The sequence below is a fragment of the Marmota flaviventris genome, chromosome 6 (assembly GCF_047511675.1).
Source record: "Marmota flaviventris isolate mMarFla1 chromosome 6, mMarFla1.hap1, whole genome shotgun sequence".
Taxonomy (NCBI): Eukaryota; Metazoa; Chordata; class Mammalia; order Rodentia; family Sciuridae; genus Marmota; species Marmota flaviventris.
The window spans coordinates 32,931,540-32,951,254 of NC_092503.1; the positions used below are offsets into that span (position 1 = coordinate 32,931,540).

The following is a 19,715-nucleotide window of genomic DNA, read 5'->3' on the forward strand; positions in this document are numbered from 1 at the left end:
TCTCCTGGACCTACTTTACAGTGTACCACGGAACAGGAGCTCAATGAAGGTTTAGGCAGTGAATGCACTTTGAAGAAATAACTTTTAAAAGTTGAGAGGGCATTTAAGGCCAGGATTCGAAGCAAGAACGCCTTGCACAAACGCAATAGCTGTCATTATCCGGGGCGGCTCAAAGACGAAACGCGCCGCCCCAGCACAGTACTGGGTGGCGGAGCTCCGCAAATCCCGCGGGAAGGGTCCCTGTCGGTGGCCGGAGTGGGGCGTGGCCTGCGGGAAGGGGGCGTGACTTGCCCGCGGGGGTTTCCGCGCCCGGGGCGCGTCGGAGGGGCGCGGGAGGGGCTTCCGCCGCCAGGGGGCGGGGCCGGCGCGCCGAGTCCTCTGACGGCCCCAGCCAGGGAATTTCAATTTGAAACCTAGCGGAGGGAGGAGGCTGGCGCGCTGGCCCGCGGCTGGCTGGGACTGACGCGGGACGGGTCTCCCAGGCCGGTGAGGTGCGGGTCCCCCAGGCCGGTGAGCTCCTGAGGTGCGGCGTTGGGGTAAGGAGGCGATCGGGGCTGCGAAATGGCAGGTTTGGGGCGCGGGTCCCGGCCCGGGCAACTAGTCTCTGCGGATCTGCAGGGGCGGCTCGGATTTTTCCTTTAGCTGTAGCTGGGAAGCTGATCCCGGGCAGGAAGCGGTGGCGGGACGGTCTCTCCCGGAGGCGGGGGAGGGGGACTAGCTTTGGGATTTTCTGCGGCTTCCTCTCTTCTCTCCCCCCACTCCATCAGCGCGACCCTCCTGCGCCGCAGGGTCCGCATCCTGTTGCTCCAGGCCGGATTCCGCTCCTCTGCGGTGGTCCTCTCTTCATTCCCCGCAGAGTCTGCAGAGGTGGAGGCGTGGTGAGGACCGCGCCGTCCCTCCCCCGTCCCGGGTGAGGTGGGCTCAGGGTCACGCGTCTGGGCCCCTGGAGCAGCAGCGGAGGAATCCGGCTCCATCCCCTGCGCGGGGACTGCGGGGACTTGGCGCGGCGGCGCTCTTCTGGAGGATGGTTTGGGGAGGGGACACGCGGGCCGGACGCGCCCGCGGGGATTGCGGGGAGTGGTGAGGGCGGCGCGCCAGCCCCACGCGCGGCGCGGTCGGCCCGGAGTGGGCTGGCGGCAGCCGACAGGGACGCGCGTTCGACCCTTAAAATTCCGACACCCAGCTACCTCACCACAGATGGCTGCTTTTTCTCCTCCTGCGCTGGGGGCGGAGGGTTGGGAGCATTTTTAGGTGAGGTGCAGGGGAAGGACGAGGAGGAGAAAATAAGGAGCCGACGGGATTGAAATTGGCGTCGGAGACGTTGCCTCCAGCAGCCCGACGCCTGTGGTGGACGTTAGTCGGCATACTTCCCAGATGCCAGCCTCCCTAAGGTCAAGTTCTTTTGGTGAGGTTTGCTTGTATTATAAGGGGAGGGGTCTCTGTGTGGAGGCCTTTCTACAGTCGTCTGGAGAATGCCTTTAATTTCCCTGTCACCACAACAGCTGTCTTCACGTTTAAGACCCCTGGGTGGGTTGGAGGGAAGGTGGAACCGAGAGGAGCTGTGAATATATTTTCTCTTATCCGAATCACATCTTTTCCTAGTTTCTTGAACTTATTGCATATGAAATGGTACGTGTGTGCCAGGCGTTTTGTTACTGCTATTTAAGCTTTTCTTTTTGTGACTTTTAGTTTTCTTTCATTCTTATTTTTTCAGTCCCTTCTTTATCTCCTCCTCCTGTTTTGTTCTCTCATCAGAATACATTATTTGTGTATTCTTTATGTACAACACTGTATTGAGAATCAGCATTTAGTTACTGTCTTGTTACCTTTCCTCTTGGGCTTAGCACTGGAAGCAAACTGAATCAGTTTTTTGGCTTGGGAAACTGGGATTTAGAATCCTCAATCTCTTAAGAACTAATAGTGCATAAATTCTTTTCAGTTTCCCTTGGCAGTCTTTTGCTGTAAGAAATCACTGGCTTGCTGTTGCAGTCACGTTGAGACTGCATTGTATTGTCATTGTTGGATTGTGATAAGGGCCAACCAGTCCCTCCATCAGGCCGCGAGTTTGACCCAACTTTAAAGAGCTATGCTGTGTCACCTGTCAGAGCTGGAATAATCATTTCTACAATTTGAAAACCACCTTCAAGCCTCAGATTTCTACTCTTTGGAGGTTATTGGAGAACTGTACAAGTGGTAATGGTTTGGAACAATGCTGTGGATTTAGGGCTAATTTAATCCTATCCTGTCTTCCTCACTTCTTGGGCAGAATTCCCACTGAAGTCAGTAGTGGTCTTGTGTGCAGACTGACTGCTGAGAACAAGAGGCTGCTCATTAAGAGTAATAGGAGGGGACAGTTTTCTTTCCTTTTAAAAACACCCCTCTTAAAGAAAGACCTAGTCATAACAGTTCTTTATCTGTTACCTCTGTTAGAAGTAGTTTTTCTACTGTATGCAAAAAGTCTGGAAAGAAAATGTGTAGATGAATCGAGCCACCAATGCTCATACTCTTTGAGATCTAAATTGGATGGGGGGGGGGGTTATTTGAAAAGATTAAAAATCACTTACCCTACTAGAATTTCAGTAAAATATTTGCTATTCAGTGTAGAAAACAATATGGGATGTTTTGCAGCAATTAGGTGTGCATATTTTAAAATCTGAAATTTAAGTCCAATTTAAGCAAATTTGGAGATGTAGAGGAAAAATCTGAAGGGGTGGCCCACCAAAAAGTTACTGCAAATAGAAAACAAAGAAACGGGAAGCTCTTGCTGTATTTGGAAACCTAACTTTAATATAGCTTGCCCACTTACAGACACATTCTTCAGGAGTTAGTGACTTTAAGGGCCCATGGTTAGATGTGAGAACTCTGAGCTTTCCAAGTTAGCTTTGTACTGATCTGAGTTGGTGAGCTTGTTAGGTTTTTTTGCTTTTTAGCATAATGATCTTGTGGTTTACCCTTTCCAAATTACCAGTTCTAAAGAATTGAGTTTAGAAAACCTAACCAGTGACCAGAATGTAAAAATAGATATTTAAAAATCAGAACCATGTCCACGTGTACTACCCAACACTTGCTTTCAACTAAAAATACTTGCAAAGATGACAAAGCAGTCTTCAACCAAAATATTTATTGGTAAAATTTCTCTGTAATTAGTAATATTGTAGAGTTATGTTTAACATCAAGTTCTGTGCTTAATCACCACTCTCATATTGTGGCTAGTGACCTACAAAGTTTTTATCTTCGCCATTTTATTTAGAAATGTGGGGTTTCTATTTTATTTTTTTTTTAATTTTTAAATTTTTAAAAAAATATTTATTTTTTAGTTGTAGTTAGACACAATATCTTTATTTATTTTTATGTGGTATTGGGGATCAAACCCAGGGCCTCGCCTGTGCTAGGCGAGCACTCTACCGCTGAGCTACAACCCCAACCCTGGGTTTCTGTTTTATATAGCGAAATGCTAAATATTGTTGAAAGTTTGATTTGTTTCTGTTTTCATAGGAAAGCATGAGATTTTTTTCATTGTTTTTTTGAATTGAAGTAGTCTATTTTAAAGCTGTGTGTGAACTTCTGAAAAATATAAATTGCAAGGATTTTTTTAAGAAGGCAATAAAAACTTATAGGGATCAATGCCACCAAAGAGTTACATTTTGCATTTCTTAAGTCTGTATTGTTTTACTTGGAGAAAACAAAGGAAATGTGCCTACCTTTTCCACCCCACCTTTATTTAGAAACAATTCCAGTGGGCCTGTTTATTTTTTTCAGATTCAGAATTACTGTACCTAACTACTGGTTATCCTTACAGATTTAAAAGCCTCAAGTAAAGTTTATGCTGGTTTCAGTAGTCAGCAAATACTAGCCAAACCCTAATTTACTGCTCTTTTATAGAATCTTGGATGAACTGTTAGTAGTCCTCAAATCCACTCAGACCTTGTCCCCTCCCCTCAACACACAAACATTTCTAGTCTCTTTGGAAGACTTGTGTAAACAGAAGATTTGTATATGATTCCCCCAGATTCTAGACATAGCATCCCTTGGGAACACCATGTTTTGGTATAAACCAGCAACTTGATATTGGGAAGATTTCTATCTTTCCTCTGTCTGTACCCCAGACTAAAATCTAAAATGGAGTCAATCCCTTGATATTAACTATATGGGAATGGCCTTCAAGTTAGCTATTGATAATATACTTACTTAGAAGTTACAAGTAAGCCAGAAAGGAAAGAAGTTAATCATCTTTTTTATCTAGAAATGATTAAGAGTTATAATTGATTTTGGGGTAGTTTTTCTATAAAGTGTGTATATTTTGTATAAGAGGAGGGACTATTACCTATATTTGCCAGGTGGGGTACACAATGTTTGTACTTAATAAATATTTGGAGAATTAATCAGACTTTTATACATTGAGGTGCTTTTACTAAAGTTGAAAGAGTTGGCTTTACAGAAACTGATTGTAGTTCATGTAGAAATATCACATAGCTAATATAGGTTCTTTTTTTTTTTTTTTTTTAAACCACTAGACATTGTTTCCCCTTGTTTTGTGGTTGACTTGGAATCTGTGTGGGTTTCTTAGATGTGTGCTTTCCATATTTACAAGGGTAGATAATCTGTACATTATTTCCCTGGTTTTGGGGATAGTATTTATCTTAGAATTTCAGTGGGTTTCTGAATTTTCTCATTTTTAAAGTGTTGTGTCTTCTGCCTTGATATAGTGTAGATGTCATGTGCCCTGTTGAATGCCTTCATACCACCTCAATTTTTTTTTTCAGATTGAAATCGAGCTAATTTTATACTTGTAAAATGGAAACGTGTTTTCACTTCACTGATTCCTCTCATATTGGTATGTTTTCACTTTAGCATATTAGTCAAAAAGTCTGAATATATATAGTCTGGGTCCCAAGTAATCTTTATGCTAATATAGAATAAGTTGGGGCATAAGAGTAGTCTTTTCTGAGATCTCAAAGTTTTTTTTTTTTTTGAGAGAGAGAGAGAGAGAGAATTTTTTAATATTTATTTATTTTTTTAGTTTTCGGCGGACACAACATCTTTGTTTGTATGTGGTGCTGAGGATCGAACCCGGGCAGCACGCATGCCAGGCAAGTGCGCTACCGCTTGAGCCACATCCCCAGCCCAAAGTTTTTATTTTAGGTAGCCAAGTTGGAATTTTACTCGTATAAGTTTATTGTCAAGGGGATGGTTTAGTTTTTTCTAGGCTGAGAAACAGAAGGTGGCACAGAAAAAGTTTCAAAGTGATTTTTATCATTGTGTATCTGTAGGACCTTATTACCTAGGTCAGGCAGGTAAACCAAATCTTTCACAGTACAATTTAAAAGCCATTTCTTCTTGCTTTGCTCTTATGGCTGCACTGTCAACCTTAGTGAACGGCTTTTCACATATTTTAAAGACTTAATGTTACCTTTCAGTTGCCTTTTCTAGAATAATTTCATTAAAAAAAAAAAAAAAAACAACTTGTCTGTATAGGTCTGATTATCAGCAGTCTAAGGATCTTTTCCAAGTCCTGAATTCAGGTTTCCAGATCCCTTGATGAGCTTCCAAACTGTACCCATCATCATTATAACAACAGAGTAGAGTTAATTAGGTTACCTTGAGGGCCAGAAAGGAGCTTAGAGATCTTTTTTTTCATACTGTTGACCTGAAGTAGAGAGTCGGGTTAGTAGCAAGGTATTGTGTTGCTCAGGTGGGCCTCAGGGGTTCATAAACTGTCTGAGATTATAAGTCAGGTGGTGTGTTTGTGTGCAAAAGTGTAAGAGATTTGAGAAGGAGAAAGGGAGTATAAGAAATGATTTTGGGAAACAAAAGGCTGCAAATTGCTGATCTAGTTAGATTCTTATTAGGAAATCAAGATCTTAAGAGGTATTCTTTTATTTTTCTCTTTATTTTTCATGTTACCCTGTTGCACTTTTATCATTAATCTCCCTCTGTCTGATTGTACTTATTTCCATTCAACTGAATTCTTTAGTTGACCTCCTTTACTCAATTATCCTGGTTAAATTGAATTCTGAAATAATCTTGGTCACTCATATTCTTATCAGTGAACTTAATGTGTTTTTATTTTCTTACAAATTTCTTTGAAGGATCAGTAATAATCTTTTTAAATCTTTTTAAAAAGATTTTTATCATTTCATCATTTAATATTTTGTTATGTAATATTTTATTATATTTTATTTTATTATCTATACTAATTTAATGCTGGTTAGGCTACTTAAACGAGTGACTTTGAGCAAAGTATTTCTCAAAGCTTTCTTTCCTTTAATAAGGGGTTAAAAATCATATCTATTTCATAGACCTATATGAGGATTAAGTAGCTAATGCTTATAAAATGCTTCATGTAGTTCCTGGCATCTGTGAAAATTGTTAGGTTAAGAAAAAACTTAGTGAGTTGCTTGTGAATATGTGGTTAGCACATTTTTTACAGTGGTCAGTAACAATTATCAGTGTGGAAATAGTCTTTTTTGATAGGAGATTGGAATTTCCTATGGTGAAAACAAGTTAAAACCACTTTTATTTTATTGTTATTATTTTTTTTGTTGGTGCTGGAGATCAAATCCAGGGCCTTTTAAAATATATATATATATATATATATATATATATATATATATATATATATATAATTTATTTATTTTAGTTGTAAATGGACTTTTATTTTATTTATATGCGGTATTGAGACTCCAACCCAGGGCCTCACGCATGCTAGGTAAGTGCTCTACCACTGAGCCACAACCCCAGCCCCATATCCAGGGCCTTTTATATGGTAGGTAAGCACTCTATCAGTGAGCTACTATCATATCCCTAAAACCACTTTTTAATTATTTCAGCATAGACTCTCTCTCTTTTTTTTTTTTTTTAAAGAGAGAGGGAGAGAGAGAGAGAGAATTTTTTAATATTTATTTTTTTTTTAGTTTTCGGCGGATACAACATCTTTGTTTGTATGTGGTGCTGAGGATCGAACCCAGGCCGCACGCATGCCAGGCAAGTGTGCTACCCCTTGAGCCACATCCCCAGCCCCTCAGCATAGACTCTTTAGAATTTTTGAACTTTTAGAAAAGTCTTACTTAATAAACCCTGTTCATTTTTTTGGTTAATGTCCAAAAGGTGCATATATATGGCAAATCTATGATAATCTAGTTTTCAGAACACAGGGAGAACATAGTCTTTTTTTGTTATGTTGCCAGAAGTAACTTGATTTTGAGTGTGAAATATGTGTGCATATAATGTATTATAATTTCCCCTCTCTATAACTGACTGCAGTGAGCTTGCTGAGATAAGGCTAATAGTGGAATTTTTATTGACAATGTTTAACCTTTTGCATATGGCCTTAAAGTGAAACCTTTATAAATTCAGTATACTTCTTATTGTGTATGAAATATACCTGAAGACATATTTTCCCCCAGTGTAGTGTTTTAATTTTAAACTGACTGCCAAAATTAAGAAATAGGAGGTTTTCCATAAATATTTTAGGCTGAAAATATTGGAGGATTGTGGCAATACTGGGCCCATGCTCCTCAGTTGGAAAAACCATCTGTTAGAGATCAGTAGTTCCATACCATTTTGTATGGATAATCCTTTCCCTATATTGTCTCAGTTCCTCCTGTTGTTTTTTTTTTTTTTTTTTCATCTTACCTCTAGACCCCTTCATTCATTTGCATTATCTAGCTGGCTTTTTTAGAGTATTGAGTTTGTGCTTTTACTAAATGTCAATTGACAGAAAAAGGCCTACATGTGTATGACCTTAAAGTGGGTGTTGCTGGCAAGTAGGACTTGTCTACCTTTTGAACCAGCAGTTATTTCCTGCCTTTCCCTTTGTGAAGAATGACCTTTGTGTCACAGTCGGAGTCATAGTTTTTGGAACCAATTAATCGGTGTCCAGCATGCATTAGGCCCATAGTAACATGTGGAAAGTGTGGTCTCATTCATTACCTACTGGTCTTAAACATATTTATTGGTTCTCTAAAGCCCAGGTTTAGTCTCCCACAGCTCAGAGCTGTATTTTATTTGTATATTATTTGGCTTTTTAAAAAGATTTTTTATCATTTCATCATTTAATATTTTATTATGTATCAGTCTATCAATTTTAACTGAGAAACTAAAAGAACTTTATTTGGGGTCCTAAGAGTTACAATTTAGGAGACATAGGTTTAGATAGCTCTGAATCAGTATTCGGAAGAAGGCAATGGGATCTTATATGAGCAAACACTGCCAGTTTATTAAATGTTGAGAAAGAATGGGGCAATGTGACTGATAGAAGATAAAAGAATATATACACTTAGTAATGTTCATCAAATAAGAGTTTGATAACCTCTTGATACACTTCTTGAGTCTCTGGGCACAGTGTAATTATGTGGTCATTCTTGTCATTCAGATTCCTGCTGTCAAAAGGTGGAGATGACTAGAGTTCACATTGTAGGCAGCAGCTGGAGACTGCCTAAGTCCTACTTCCTTCATGCCTCCATTTTAAAAGCCTTTCAGTGTTGCTCTCAGCATGAGGTTCCTTTCATTTTCATCCTCTTTAAGATAAGAACTGTTTTGTAAACATAAGTGGATTCATGCTAAAATTTCCTTAATATCATCAATTATCTGTTAGTAATAAGATCTTTGTTTGTCTCAGGTGTCAATTTTTAGAAAAGTTTGTTTGAATCTAGAGCCAGTTGAGATCTCTACATTATAATTCATTGATGGATCTTTTAGAGTAATGAGATTTGATTGCCTCTTCATCTCTTATTTTTCCTTGTAATTCATTTGTTGGAGAAACTTAATTGATTATTCTATATGGTTTCCCACAGTTTGAATTTTGCTGATTTCAACATTGTGGTGTCGTTAACCTATTCTGTCATTTCTTTAGATCCATAATTGAATCTAATTTTTTATGATTATGATTTAGAGGCTTGATCTAATTTTTTCCCTCCTTTTCTTCCTCCCTATAAGTTTGTTCCATAGATGTAGGCCTCTGTTTGACACTTCTCCTTGGTTCGCCTGTATCCTTTAGGCTTGTGGTGCTGTTACCAAGTGCTTTGCCTAATCTATCCTGGATAAATGTATTTTATGCTCTTGGTTGGCTTTGTTCTAGATTCCATCTTAAGTAATCCAGTAAGATCAGAAGTATTGATAATCAATAAACATGTTAAAAAAAAAGGAAAATGATTGTATTGGAGCATAGACTATAAGTCCCCAGTATAATTGGTACTTTAGGCATATTAATATTGCTCATCCTTTTTCCAGTAATACCTTGGGTAATTTGGTATGACTTTCATTTTACAGATGAAAAATTGAATTTAAAAATTGAATGAGTTGCTCAAGGGCACTCAGCTTGTGTGTGGCTAAAATGTTTGTCTTCTGGAGCCAGTTATTGTTAATTATTTGAGGCTGTTACTCAGAACTTGAAGTTTTGAGGAACCTATTAACCTCTGTAGCATCTAACATTTTGGTAGAAGACAGACTTCCTTTTCTGGCTGTTTTTTTGTCTCCTAGTTTCTTTTGTAAAGGAGTGATTTTGAAGCAGATCTGAGTACTACTTTTAGTTTTGTGATTCCCCACCCCACCTTGATTTAGTGCTGGGAATTAAATGTGGACCCTTCTGTATGATTAAGCTTACAATCTACCACTGAGCTACATCCCCAGCAATTGTGTGATTCTTGGGCTGCTGTGTAGCTGCCTTTGTGGAATTCCCTTTGCTTCTCTTCCCAGGTTCCATGTCTTCTGGACTCCATGTCCTGTTCTTGGTTTAATTCTAATCATGAGCACTTTAGGTAGTTGTCCAGGGAAGTTTAAATGGGATGTCAGTTTCTTTAAGAACTCCCGTATCTTGAAATGTCTTTTTCCATTCTTAGTTTAATTGTTTTTATAGTTTGGGTATATAGAAATGTTTGTGATTGCCTTCCCTCCTAATTTTGAAGGCATCTTTTGTAGCCTTTTGAAGGTTATTTCCAGCAATCTTACCTTAGCCCACAGAAGTACCTGAAATTTACAATTCCTAAGGCTCTTGAGAATTCTTGAATAATCACCTTATTTCTTATAGGTTCCCACCAAAACAGGAACTCACATTTTAGTATCCTGCTCTGCTAAGTCAGTTATTTTGTACATCTGCTTTCCATCTTCTAAAATTTTTTTTGGCATATCTTTCTTATCTGCTGGTCTGTTCCTTCCCCTTCCTCCCCCCATCCCTTTTTTTGGGATTTGTACCTTTTTTTTTTTTTTTTTAATTCCTTTACTATCATTCTAGTGTCGTGTAGGGAGGGAACAGAAATTAACTCAATTGCAGTCCACTGGATTCAGGGTTTTAAACTGATTAAAAATCAAATTCTTTAGATTATTATTTTTGGTAAGAACTATCACTGTACTAAAGTTGTACTTTTCCCATGCCTCCTGCTGCCTTCAGTTATTTATAAAAACAGGCAGAAAAATCAGGTGATTGAGTCAGTATTTAGGATGGATCTGAGTGGATGACTGCTATGTCATTTGCTGCAGTCCGCTGCAGCAAAATAGCCAGGGGGGAGGTGAGGAACAGCTTGTGTACGTTGATACAGCAGGAGTAGGAGCCATTTATTGTAGGACAGGAGCTGTATTTATACATTCCACACAGCTTATCTTAATTAGCATAAACTAGATACACCAGTCAACCAATAAGAAATCTCCACACTTAATGGCTCACTGGCATTACTTCACAAACCACTCCCTCTGGCATTTTGCCAGGCACCCTCCAGACTTGTTTACAGACTCTAACAGTCATTGCAGTAGAAAGTGTTTTCTGGGTTGTGGGTGTGGCACAGGGGTAGAATGCTTGCCTAGTGTGTATAAGGCCCTGGATTTAATCTCCAGTACCTCCAGGAAAAAAAAAAAAAAGCTTTCTAGGAGGAATTCAATAAATGTTTCTTTTTATTCTGTGATATTTCAAGGATTGGATCAGTATAAACTTGTAAATATTATATATTTGAGCTACACTTAAAAATATATAAAAACAGATTTGTCAAATATGTGCTTATCAAAAGTGGCAGTTTTATTTTAGACTTTAGTCAGTATCTTAACTTTGTCTTAAAACTGTCACATGGTTGCCATACATAAATTTGAATATCCTTTTTTTTTTGATATCAAGGATTGAACCCAGGGGCGCTTAACCACTGAGCCACATCCCCAGCCCTTATAAGTTTGAATATTCTTTAAATATGATTTGGGGATTAGAGTAACCTTTGAATTCACAGACTCTGTTAAATACTGTTATGGTGAAAATTTCCATTATTAAAAAAGGTGTAAATAAATTATGAAAGTGTGGGACTTACACTAATATGAAGGTATAAATGTTTTGTGTATGGATTTTGGGGAAGTTCAAACAAAATGGAGATTCCAAATAAGGTAGTGAGTTATTAATGGCTGTGTGATCTGAGGAAGCTCCAGGAAAATCTTATGGCTTTGAGTTCTTATGATTGATATTGACTAAGTTACCCGTGGGTTTTTAGAGATTTATAAATTCAAGTCCTCTCATTAGTGTAGAAAGTATTGTTAGTGATAGATAAGAATAGTATTTCCCTAAAATGTGGTAATATGTGAAATGATTGTATTACATAGATGAATCTTTTTCTTTTTCTTTAAGTACTGGGGATCAAACCCAGGTGCCTTATATGTTAGTCAAGTGCTCTACCATGAATCTATACCCTCATCCCTTTTTATTTTTGGTACCAGGGATTGAACTCAGGAATGCTTAACCACTGAGCCACATCCCCACCCCTTTAAAAAAATAAAAAAAAAAAATTTAGAATCTTGCTAAGTTGCTTAGGACCTTGCTAAGTTGGTGAGGCTGCTTTGTACTCATGATCCTCCTGCCTCAGCCTAAGCTGCTGGAATTATAGGCCTATGCTACCTTTTATATTTTTTGAGAAAGTCTTACTAAGTTGCTACAGATCCTCCTGCCTCAGCCTCCCAAGTAACTGAGACTATAGGCATGTATCCCTACATCTGGTTTAATGTTTTTCTTCTAATCTTTAAATATATGTCAGTATTTATCAGAAAAATAAACAAGCATCTCAAAAATATCAATTCATTGATATTTCTTAGCCTGAGGCTAAAGTGGATATTTTAAAGTGATTTGATTTAAAGATGTGTTTTTAATAATTAATACAATTGAAGCCAGATTTAAAATTAGGTAGTCAGTGTAGTTAGGTAAATAGGGTCTAATATGGAATGAAATCTAAAATGGAGGCCATGTTGAGAATGAATTCCTGGAAAAGTTGAGCAACTCTCGGAATGTTAATGAAGTCCAGGAAACAGCCCCCAACAGATTTGAAGATAGCCCATCCCAAAGAAATGTTAATGAACAGCAAACTTAGAGATGCTGACTGGGAAGTGCCCAGATTACTTCTTTGGCCCACCTGTGTCCCACCCCTCGGGCCTTCCCACCTACATTCCATCACTGAAAACTATAAAATGGAGAGACAACCGCACTTCCACGGATTCCACCTCTTGGGTTTCCTTCTTCCTTCGGGAGAAATCTTTTCTGCTGTCCTTTAATAAACTTATAATTTCTACTCTGACCTTGCCTCGGCGTGCTTCTCTGGTGTTATTCTTCAACATTGGGGAAGCAAGGACTCGTCACTGGTCATCATCGGTAACACAATGACTGAATGGATTTGGCAAAAATTATAAAAGTGGGTACGTAAATAAAGTTGGTAAACATTGGTAGTTTCTAAATACTATTTGTTTAATCATGGTGCTTTTACACTTTTTTTTTCTTTTTAGATAATAGTATAAAACTGGGCTGACTGTCATAAGCTTCTTGAATTTTTTTCCTCCAAATACAGATATTGAACTGAGGTCCTTTCACATGATAGGAAGTACTCTGTCACTATCCTATTTTCTCAACTCTCTTTACTTTTTGAGATAGGGTCTCCTTAAGTTCTATAAGTTGCTGAGGCTGGTTTTGAACCTGATCCTTCTGCCTTAGCTTCCTGTGTACCTGAGTAGGTATATATACACTACTGCACCTCATCATTGGCCTAAACTTCTATTTTGTTCCTATTATTTATTTTTGAATTTTAGATAGTTTTTATTTGTGAACTTAAAAAAAACATTCCCCCCAACAGAAATTCTCAAGGCATTTTGACATTTTATGTTTAAAACAATTTGTACCATAGGTCTGACAGCTAAGAAGAAAAGGAATTTAAATGGTTAAAGGTACCCAAAGTCATTCAGTAGTTAGTAATGGAACTTTGGGCATAGCCAAGGTCTCCTTGTATCCAGAGTTGCTTCTGTTACACTGTGCTTTTTAGTTGTTAGTGGAGTAGCCAATTGAAGTTTTCTTAGAACTCAGGAAGTCTGCCAAATTTTGTGGCTAAAGGGATGTTCCTGTAGTTTTTATATATTTGTATCTCAAGCCCTAAAGGTAGAAAGAGCTGGGTCTTCCAAAAATAGTTCAATAAATGTGTCAACATATTGAAATACTATTGAGAAAACAAGGAAGTGGAAGTCCTATGGGATTATTGGAAAATGATGCCAAATGCTTTCACAAGTATTTAGAAAGCAAATGTGACAGTGGTTGTATGCCAGACAATGGTTCATGGCCTTGGTTTTTAAAGCCCATTTTTTCCCTTACTTATACCCGGTGCTCTGTTTAATTGCTTCTAGATTTTGGTAGAAAAGCTGCTAAATGAACATCTTCCTTGAAAATTTTCCATTTAATCCACTCTTAAGGAGAAAAGGAAAACTTTTCTCACTTAATAAAGTGGATAAGAAGTGTCTGTATGAAAGGTTGAAGTGTCACATAACGACTTGGGTCTGTTCACTGACAAAGAAATAGAGTTTATCTGTGTGCTTGTAACCAAAACAGTTTTTGAATCATGGCCATTAGAATCAACATCAGTAAAGTCTGCATCTTAATTTCCTTAATCCCAAGGCTGTCTGTTTTAAATTATGCACATATTGGAATGTTTTATTGGAATGTGAAAGCATTCATCTGTTCCCTGAGGTCCCCCCCCCCAAAAAAAAAAACCCCAGAAAAATAGAGTTATGCTGAAGATATTAACTTTCACAGCTCTGCAATGAAGAACCATAGATGTGGGCTGCATGTGTAGTGCAGATGTGGCTGTGACCTAATTGACACCAGTTCACTTTCATCCTCCTTGCTGCAAGCTTGAGTTGAAAGACTTGAGGGGTGGATCTAGAACATTCTGTTGGTCTGTGATCTGTATTTTACTTGCTTTGTGCAGTACACAGGAAAACAGTGAAGGATAATGTGACTTTTTTTTTTTTTTAAGGACCTTATTTTTTTGTTGTTAAATCTTTTGAAGCCACATTTTTATTCTGATTATCTATTGAAAAAAATTTTTTTTTTGAAGAAAGAGTATATGCTTTTTGGTTATAAAAGAAATTGTTTTTCTTTTCCAACTTTTATTATGGAAAATTCAGCATAAATTTGTAAGTAGAATGCTACCATAATGAGCCTCATGTACCCCCTCTTGACTTCAACAATTTGCAGTACATAGCCAGTTTTATTCCATATGTTTTTCTCTTCCATTCCCTGACTTCTCCCATTACCTATCTGTACTATAATTTTATGGCACTGGGGATTGAACCAGGGGTACTTTATCATTGAGCTACATCCCCAGTCATTTTTTTGAAAACATTAAAATTTGATGCAGGGTTCCTCTTAAATTGTTGAGGCTGGTCTTGAACCTGCGTTCCTCCTGTTTCTGGGATTACAAGCATATGCCCCTGCACCCAGCCTTACCCCTCATATTTTGAAGCAAATTCTATACATTGTGTAATTTATTTTGTAAATAAATGAGTTCCCCTTCCACCTTTTTTTCATATACTTCTTGGTTTCCCAAATAAAGTTCATGTTCCAAACTGATTTTGTAGAATAACAAAGTAGTTCTTTTATAACATTTCAATTGTCATGCATTTGGAATAAATATCTAAATTCTGTTTTGAGAATTAAAAGCATTTTTGTCCAAATGCAGTTTTGTGGATATAGGGAATACTTTATCCAGTGTTAAAAATAAAAACAATAACAAAAAATCCTAACAATCACTAAACCAGAACTGAACTGATCTCACAATTTTAGTATGTTCTGAAGATAATGATTATGTTTATAATTTTTTTCCCCAGGGCTTCTGCCTGCTTATACTGTATTGTATTGTTATTAGTTTTTTTTTTTCTTTTTTATTCTTCTCTTCTGTTCTTCCTTTACATGGTATGGTTCAATGGCGGTATGTTAGAACTAGACCAAGTGCAATTTTTATTTTTTAGTTGACTAAATTTTAATGAGATCACATAATTATTATAACCGTGTAGGGTGCTATCTGTATCGTTCTGTCTGGCAGTGTAGAGGGGAAGGTACATACCTTAAACACTGATCACGTACAAATTAAGAAGTCATTATATAAATTGATGGCATTATACTCATAGCTGACAATCACTTAAAAGTTGAAATGCTTTTCCTAATTAACAGGCAGGATTTTTGTTTTGGAAATACTTTATATTTTAATATTTTCAGTTACATATAATTATTTAATACTTTTGTAAAGACATACTGAATTAAAAAATAATGATAATAATAGATACCATTTCTTGATATTTGTTATGTGGTAGACACAGTTCTATGAGGACTTCTGTATATACTTAGTCATTTAATCCTTGTGGTAATTGTGTGATAAGTACTGTTAACTCAAGGAATCTTTAAGAAAATGGAGACACTAAAAGTTTCAGTAACTTGTTCAAGTAATTCAGCTAATTAATGACTGATCAGGGCTGTCTGGTTCCAGAACCTACAGTGTAACTCCTGTCTGTATTGTCTCTGGGAATACGTAAACTACCTTCAAACCCTGTTTCTATTTGCATTCTCCTCTGCAGAAGTGACTGTTTTGAAGGAGAGCCATTAGTGTATAATTTGATCACTGGGGATGGTTTTGATTGAGAAACTTGAAAGTCATTGATGAGATTCTACTTATGTTCTTTTACTGGCTTTAGTAATAAAAGGGGAAGGGGAAAAATGGAAGCATGTAGAGAGTAGGGTCATTACCAGTAATGTCTCCCCTCCCCCTTTAAGATGGAATGTTGAATCCATTTGGAATGTTGACAGATCACAAAGAAGTTGCTGAAGGTAGTAAGTAATACCATTGAGTGGTTAAAATCTGTATCTCCAGTTGAGTACCTTGGTGTGGGCAGGTGTATTATTGGAACTTTGGCCATCATTGGTCAACACTTAGAGTATAGATTTTTCTCAAGAGTTTATCCTGAGGCCTTTAGTGACCAGATTTTTAACAAAACAGGTATCTGATACTGTATGTTCTCCCCTTTTTCTTGAAAAGAGTAGATGGTAGAAAGAAAATTGTCCTAGCCCTAAGTCCCAGTCCACAGTCCGCTAATTACTAATCATAATATTGGGCAAGAGACATTGCTTCTTGTGTCTGTTTTATCTTACGTGGTTCAGATGCTCTGAAATAAGTTCTGATTCATATAAGATGTCTGATTTACTGATTTGCCTTTGTTTGTGGAGAAAGTGATTTAAAATGCCCTTTCTTTTTATTATTATTATTTTTTATTTGTTTTAATTAGTTATACATGACAGTAGAATGCACTTATATACTTTGATGTATCATACATAGATGGGATATAATTTCTCATTTTTCCAAGTATACATATTGTAGAATCATATTGGTCATACAGTCACATACATACATACTGTAATAATGTCTGTTTCATTCTACTATTTTTCTTATCCCCACATCCCCTGCCTTCCCATTTTTCACTTAAAATCCCCTTTCTTATAGGAAAAATAGATGTAGAATTTTGGCAAACATTCCATACTTTTCATTTTATCTTTATAGAAACTTAAGAAAAAAAATATAGTTTAATGGTGGGAGGTCTGTGGTAATGTTTGTTATTGAAATTTTAATCTTGGTCATTTCCTATTGAACATAATTTTGCCAGTGAGTTTTACAAAAATTTAAATTTATTTTTTCAATTGGTGGGGGTAGCATGTGATATTTTGATATATGTATACATTGTGTAATGTTTAAATCATGCTAAACATATCTGTCTTTTCAAACATATAATTTCCTTTTTCTTCTTTCTTTCTTTTTTAATACTGGGATTTGAACCCGGGGCACTCTAACTCTAAACTGCATCCCCAACCCTTTTTATTGGGTCTTGCTAAGTTGCCCACCATGGCCTGGAACTTGTGATCCTCCTGCTTCAGCCTGCAATTACAGGTATTTGTCCACACGTGGCTTTTCTACTTTTTTTTTTTTTTTTTTGGTGTGGGGATTAAACTCAGGGGCATTCAACCACTGAGCCACATCCCCAGCCCTATTTTGTATTTTATTTGGAGACAGGGTCTCACTGAGTTGTTCAGCATCCCACTTTGGCTGAGTCTGCCTTTGATTTAGGATCCTCCTGTCCCAGCCTCCCAGGCTGCTGAGATTATAGGCATGTGCCATAACACCCGGCAGTTTCTATTTCTCATATCAAATATTTCTTAGTTTTTTTGTTATCATGTTTTCCTCGTTACTAGGGATCCAGTTCAGGTGTGTTCTACAACTGAGCTAAGTCTCCAACCCTTTCTATTTTTTATTTTGAGACAGAGCCTAAGTTGCTGAGGCTGACCTTGAATTTGATCTACCTGCCTTGGCCTTCTGAGGCCTTCTGTGTTATTAGGATTATAGGCCTGTGCTACTGGGCCCAGCTAGACAATAATTTTTAACTTTTTCTTTTCTTTTTTTAAATTAAATGTTTTTCTATTGTGTAGGCACTAACTTCATCATTATTTCCTTTTTTTTTTTTTTTTTGGTATTATGGATTGACTTTAGGGGCACTTTATTATTGAGATACATCCCTAACCCATTTTATTTTTCATTTTGAGATAGGGTCTCCCTAAGTTGTAGAAGTTGGTCTCAAACTTGGCGATCCTTCTGCCTCGTCATCCTGAGTGGTTAGGATTATTGGCATGTACCTCCACATCTGGCATTATTTCCCTCCCCCTCAAAAAACCGTTTGATTTAGAAAGTTTTAAATATGTATATAAAAGTAAGCCAAATGGTGTATTAACCCCTCACCCCCATGTATTCCTACCACTCCCTTTAACAATTATCAACTCATATTTGGCTTTTAAAAATCTATGTTCCTATTAATTTCTCCTCATACTGCGTTATTTTAATGCAAATCACAAGTATCTCATCATTCTATCTGCATAAATCTCAGTATTTATCCTTAAAGGATAAGACTTGAAAAAAATCACAGTACCATTATTGTGTCTAAAAAAATTAACAGTAAGGGCTGGGGATATATCTCAGTGGTAGTGTTTGCCTAGTATGCACATGGCCTTGGGTTCAAACCCTGAAAGAAGACCAAACCCAACCCAAAATAACAGTAAATTTTTAATATTATCATGTTGCATTCTGTTTAATTCCTTGTTGTCCTTGTTTTCTTTCAGGTTTTTGTTTGTTTGTTTGTTTGTTTGTTTGAACCAAGTCCACACATTGTGATTAGTGATAGGTCTCCTCAATTTTCTTTAATCTATATGTTCTGTTCTCTTTCTTATATTTCCTTGCAACTTATTTGTTTTTAAGAAATTTAAACTTAAGAAATTGGGTTGTTTGTACCATATTGTACCCATAATTTTTTTATTTTGCTGATTTCATGTTTTTTGTATAGTTTTATCTGTTCCTCCATCCTGTAAATTAGTGGGTCCATACAGAGGCTTTGTCAGCTTCTGGTTCGTTTTTTTTTCCCCTCTTTTAATCCTTCATTGGTTTTGTTATTTCTTAAGACCACTCAAGGAGTACACAAAAGCTAATTGTAAGGGTGTTTGGATTTGTTACTTAGTTCTTCATTTTCTGAAATTGGCCTAAACTAAATTCCCCATAAAAACATGTGGAACCACTTAGAAATTTGGGAAGATAACAATCCTCTGCAAATACCATACCCAGATACAAATTACACAAGATTTGCTAGTCCCAACTGTATTTCCCAAACGGAAAGGAAGAAAGCAGCTGCCTTAAGGATTTCTATGAACCACAAACCAGGTTTTCAGTTAAAGAGAGACATTTTACAGTTAAATCAGGCTTTATTTTTCTAGAACAATATGAAAACACTTCAATTACCTAAATTTCCCACCCAGTAAGCTAGTATCCTTAGTGACTACTTTTTTCCCCTTTTCTTCCTTGGCAATTGGAAGTAAAAGGATTAAAGTGGAATGATGGCAAGTCAGAAAGTAACCAAGATATGTGGGAAACCAAATAAATGTATTCTGCAGTGATACTTTGAAGCATATTTATAATTTTCTTCTCCTTCTCCTCCTGCTCTTCCTCCCTCCCTCCCTCCCTCTCTCATTTCCTCCTTCCTTCCCTCTTGCCCGCCTGGGGTTCATTCTCTTCCCCGGCTCCCCCCCCCTCCCCGCTGCCACATCTTCAGCCCCTTTTTATTTTGAGATTTTGAGGGCCTTGATAGGTTTCAGAGTGTGACTTTGAACTTATGATCCTCCTGCCTCAGCCTCCTGAGCCGCTGGAATTACAGAACATGAGCCACTGCTCCCAGCTGTAATTTTTTTTTTAAAGGAAATTTTTAGATGTGAAAATAAAGAGTACAGTAGTGTAGTGAACATCCATATCCCCACCAACTAGTATACTAGGGATCCAGTTCGGCTGTGTTGTACAACTGAGCTAGTATACTAGTTGGTGGGGATATGGATGTTCACTACACTATTGTTGGGCTGGGGC

General features: G+C 37.6%; 1 protein-coding gene across 12 annotated transcripts in view; it reads left to right on the plus strand.

The window, feature by feature from the left end:
- Positions 1 to 405: 405 nt before the first annotated feature.
- The window catches only part of Epb41l2 (erythrocyte membrane protein band 4.1 like 2), a 191,777-nt gene continuing 172,467 nt past the window's right edge, over positions 406 to 19,715 (plus strand). For 7 of the 12 annotated variants that reach the window (XM_071613018.1, XM_071613017.1, XM_071613028.1 and 4 more), the window contains exon 1: positions 406 to 536. The gene's annotated coding sequence lies outside the window, so the exon portion shown is untranslated. Of the gene's footprint in view, positions 537 to 17,189; positions 17,211 to 19,715 lie in introns of those variants that run through there. The other 5 variants (XM_071613019.1, XM_071613024.1, XM_071613025.1 and 2 more) reach the window with 4 other exon arrangements.